Genomic DNA, 5,416 nt, shown 5'->3' with positions numbered 1-5,416 from the left:
CTTATATATCAATACAGATTAACTTGACAAAGGAATAGCATATATTGACTATATCATACAGGTGCAATACAATGCAGCTACAAGTCTAGTACTCATTTTCTTCTATTTATAGAATTTGTGTCAAAAACCATTACCATTTGCCTAAAGTATTTTGGACACTACAAACTATAGCCTCTTTAAGTTCTATCTATTCAATTTGGTTTTATATATTCTCTTCTCTTCTTCTCTTAATGAATTGTGACAAAACAACTTTAATATCAATACATCAAATTATAATTGTTATTAGAAATTGAAATACATTGGTTCTAGACAAGATCTATAATAATTTTTAATAGTCTTATATTAGTTTGTGACAAAATCCTATCAACTGATGATAAAAAGTCTGATTGTCATTTCCAAGTTAAATAAAAATTTGTGGAACGCGTTTTATAAAAGTAAGTAAATAATCAGTCGCATTTAAAGGGTTTTAAATATTACGATAATTAAAAAATATTTTTGTTTTATTATAAATACTTTAATATTTGAGACAAATAAAATCTGTCATGACTATCCTACACTTTAGTCGAAAGTAACGAAATACGTATGGTATGAATTTATACAAGGTAAGCGTGAAAAGTCTCTAAAGACCTATAAAATTTGTAAATAGGAAATTTAACAGAGATAAGTTATAATTAAAATAAAAATATATGAAATAATTTTAACATTTACAATTAACAAACTTACATTCATCCCAAAAGTTAAACTTCGAAGGATGCGTATTAGTTTTGCTCCATAAAGTTTATTTTTATCACTTTTAGTTCCAATTAAAAACATCTTTGACAGGAATTTCGTTTTGCATATTTTAGTCATTCAAATTTATTTGAGTAATTAGTGATAAATAAATATTATTAGAAAGTTTCCACAGTTACAAACAACCAATCAAGACCATCCCTTCCTGGTAAAAGGAGTTTAAAAGCTGCTGTCAGTAAACATTTAACATGAAATGTAATTAATGTTCCCATATGTTTTTAAATTATTGTATGGTTTACTATTGCTGGTCGTCTGAAAGCAATTCATAACTCTGTTAAGATTTTTGGATGTATTATGTTTTGGTTTAAAAATAGCGTAGGTGAAAGTATCAACATGTTAGAACATGTTATCCAGATATACTAAAGATTTTTTATAAACAGGCGCACTTGGAAATCATAAAAATAGCATCCTTTACTTTGCTGACCGCTTATAAGATTTTGGACTATATGTCACATTTATCTTAGTAATCATTATTCATTAACTTTCCTGGAATGATAATATTATTCTGAATTTGCAAAACAATTTTATATTAATAACGGGTGATACCAGTTTTTCTGCTACTGTCCTATGAACATCATTTGAAGTAATGAAGTATATTATAAAGAAGTTTGACCTAAAAGTTTGCAATTTATTTACGGTTTTTTCAGTTGATCAAATATATTTAAAATATCCTTTTTTGTACGATTTTATCAGAAAACAAGTTATTATCTCTTCTTTGACATGCTAATGTGCGTTAGATTTGTCTTCAACAGAATAGAACAGATTTTCAAGTCAGCAAACTTATGAAATTAAAATTTTATACTTAATTTAAAAATATTGTATTCTTCGTATTAATGTGTCGAAAAGAACATCAAAATGCAATAAGCAAAACTAAACTTTGTGACACGATTAAATCAGCTGATTACCAGTGTTCGAAACTGCTTAATTCAATTAAGAGTAAAAGACATGAGTTGCTTTACGTATACCCAGAAGCATTTGACTATCATATAAACACTCATATTACAAATTTTACGCTCTTTTCATTTATGTCATATAATACACACATTCAAATTACAGCAACTTTGTGGTTGCACCTAAATTTAAAAAGAAATATTACGTCTCTTTTAGTAAAACACAAGTAAAGTACACTCCTTACACAGATTTTCATGGAATAGCTTTGTGTAAAATCTGATGAGAGCACACCTGCCGCGCAAATGAACAATACAAAAATTTAAATTCAAAACAAAACAGCTGATTTACACATCACACAAATTTTACTTGAAATAAAATGTACGAGTAAAGACTGTATAGCATATTCAAATTTCGACAGGGATGTTACACTCTCTCATATGCTATCATTTACTCGAAAAATTGCTGGTGGAACACACTTTTGTATACACTGTGTTACTCAACGTAACTTGTGGAATAGACATATTGTTACACATTAGCTTCTAATGGTTGAATTAGTTGTGACATAAGAAAATAGCTAATGTTATGTTTAAGTTTACCTTTTACTACACAACTACACACAAGCATTTTATACGTTTACACAAAACAAAACAAGTTTCACTCCCATGACAGTTCATGACAGTGTAAACATAAATGACAGTTCATGTTATCGTCAAGTTCATTTCACGTTCATGATAGTGTAAATAGACCCTGTTTTAGTGTAAATAGATAGTGTAAATAGATAGAAACTGTTTTATTATATGCATTATTTATGACAAATTAAAAATAAACAGAAACATAAAAAACAACGGAATTTTGGTTTTCGACGTAAGCATAGGATAAATTTTTTATCAATTGATACAAACATTGAGCAATGCAGTTTTGAGGAAATAATTCGGAATGGATTTCATCTTTAAAAGAAACCTTCAAATGGAACATTTGTATGGTTAATCTTCAGTGTATAGTGAATGTTTAGAATATTGAAGCTTGGTGTTGAATTTCTAAGATGTTTTTGTGAGAGCATTTAACTATTTTTCTCAAATGTGTGTTTATTTTCTTTCGATTTAAATTTACATATATTTAAAAAAACACTTTGTATGAACATAACTCCCCTTTAGCTATGAATTATGAACACGTAAACACCTCTCAGTTATGAGGAATTAATTTTAAGTAAATAAATCTCATCTTACCTTAAGAAACAATTTAATCAAATGCAGTGTCTTCTTGCTTGTAGTTAATGAAATTTTGCTAAACCAATAAATTTCTGACAGCAATCTTAAATTTTTGACTTATCCAAATCTCTTATCCATGGTAATATGGTGATTACTCAAACCCTCGTTTTTATAGCTGCCGAAATTGTGTTCGTTGTCTGATTAAATAAAACAATTTATTTTAAATAAAACTCAATTAAATATCTAGACAAGTAACATAGTAACGTATTTGAGCTTCAATGATATGAACGTATGAATGTCTTGAAGTTCTTGCGAACAGCTCATGCCACATTTAAATAGGGAAGTAGCGGTGGGACTTATCCTGTGTCTTATGGCTTTGAATTTAAGGTAAAGTGACGAGAACGTATTAATGTTTGCTTCTCAAAAGTGATTTTTCCAGTGCAAAGTACATGCAAATTACATGGCTCAGGATTTTTTGTTTTTGAAATGAACGTTAGAAACGCAGTTTGGGAGCTGTAATGCGAACATTTTTTTGCTCCTTGCACAGGTGTGTTAAGATTAATGTGATCACATTTCATTTAAATTGTTTTAGACGTTAAGAAGAATCTAATTTTATACAAGGAAATCAACACGAAATGTGTTATGTTGGCTTTGTTTATAAAATAATAATTTAATTTAATTTTGGCACATTAGTATAAATACAAGTAACGAAAGTACTTACTAAATAAATCTAATAATACACTTCATTAGCAAACTATAAAATTTCTCAAAGTCTATTTTTAAAATGATTACCAAACCGTATTTATAAAGTATATATCCATAAAGTTAATTTGATATCAGTTACACACGACGTGATAGGAAAATTCCACTAATGTTGAATTTGTAAAAATTATAGTTAAAGCACCTCCACTGTAGTTTATATGAAGAAGGATAATTTACATTTAAACATCATCTTTGGCCTTTGAATTTTCACTCGGAAGCTTGCCGAAGGTTGTTAATGCAGGAAAGTTGACATGTTAATATTTTACGTGAAATACGGTAACATCTTTGAGGTGTAAACTCACGTGTATGCAGAAAATATTACAGCACGTATAGCTTTTTATGAGTTTAGGTGTATTTTAGCGACGCGTTTATAATGCAAATGCAGCAATGACAGAAGTACGTGGAAATTCTTGCAAGAAGATGCATTGCACATAAGTATTAGCACTACTTCACATGCATCTTAAACACGTAACGATCACTAAAATTAGTTTATGGATTACAAATTGCGATACAACATTTACAATTTGTTTATCTATTGCAACTATTATATATCTAAACTGTATCTGCATAGCAATATACACTTCACATGCAGTCAAGTCAACAATATCTGATTAAAGAATTTCACCTGCATATATCGATTCACGTAGGCAGATCGTTGGTGTTGTGTGCTTTCAATTCATAGACTTCACTCGTTGTGCTAATGAAATTTCCAAATAGTAAGGTTCATTTATTAACTATCTAAAAACAGCATCCGTGTTGTCACAGAGTTTCTCACTGGACATTGCGGAGTAAAAGCATCTATCGAACCTAGGTATTACTAGAGACGATAGCTGCAGACTTTGTTGCGAAGAAGACCGGAGAACATATTTTGTGTCACTGTGCTAGTCACGCCAGCCTCAGACTTTAGTACTTATTCACTGCCTATCCACTTATAACGGAATTAGACAACATCTCTACAAAGGACATAATGGTGTTCTTAATTGCTACTCGTCATGGCTTTGGCATGATTTCGCACACACTCTGTATTCTTCATTAACATATAGAAATCTTTGTTCACAGTGCAATAGGAAAATACAGTGGACATATATGTTGAAAATTCGACACGCAGGGTTGGGTTCCAATTCTGCTAAAGGTTAAGCTGAAAATACAATTAAAAACCACTTTTCAGCTCTTTTCAATAGAATTGAAGTTTAAATATTCGTTTGATTCAAAAAGCATTGCTATTCTATATCAAGACTGTCCAAAGCACGGCCCACGGGCCACATGCGAACCGGGTATAATATATGTGTACCCGCGACATTTTTCTAATCAACCACAATTACATCAATTTTCCCTTGATATATTTTGACAAAATTAGATTATTTTATTAGAATACCATATTCCGAAAAATTCAACTGAATACATTAATAAACTTAATTAATGAACTAAATTTAACATTATCACCATGTCTCCAAAAAAAAACAATGGACGTATGTATTTGTTTCTGCGGTTCTCCAATCTGCACAGTAATTTGAATTGGCCTCTGAACGTGTCTGGTTTGGAAAGCCCTGTCCTACATGATCCATACATATATAGAGAGATTAAAGTGCATATAGTACAGCTAGGAAACAAAACGCATATCAATAGGTAATACTGTTAACATTTTGTACCTTTAAATGATTTTGAACAGTATTTGTCACAAACACTGTGTATAAACAATTGGCATATATAACACATCACCCTGTAAGTACTGTCGCAATTCGTATTAACACAACAAAGTCATGAAC

This window comes from Teleopsis dalmanni, chromosome 1, assembly GCF_002237135.1.
Source record: "Teleopsis dalmanni isolate 2A chromosome 1, ASM223713v2, whole genome shotgun sequence".
Classification (NCBI taxonomy): Eukaryota; Metazoa; Arthropoda; class Insecta; order Diptera; family Diopsidae; genus Teleopsis; species Teleopsis dalmanni.
This window is presented reverse-complemented; position numbering follows the sequence as displayed.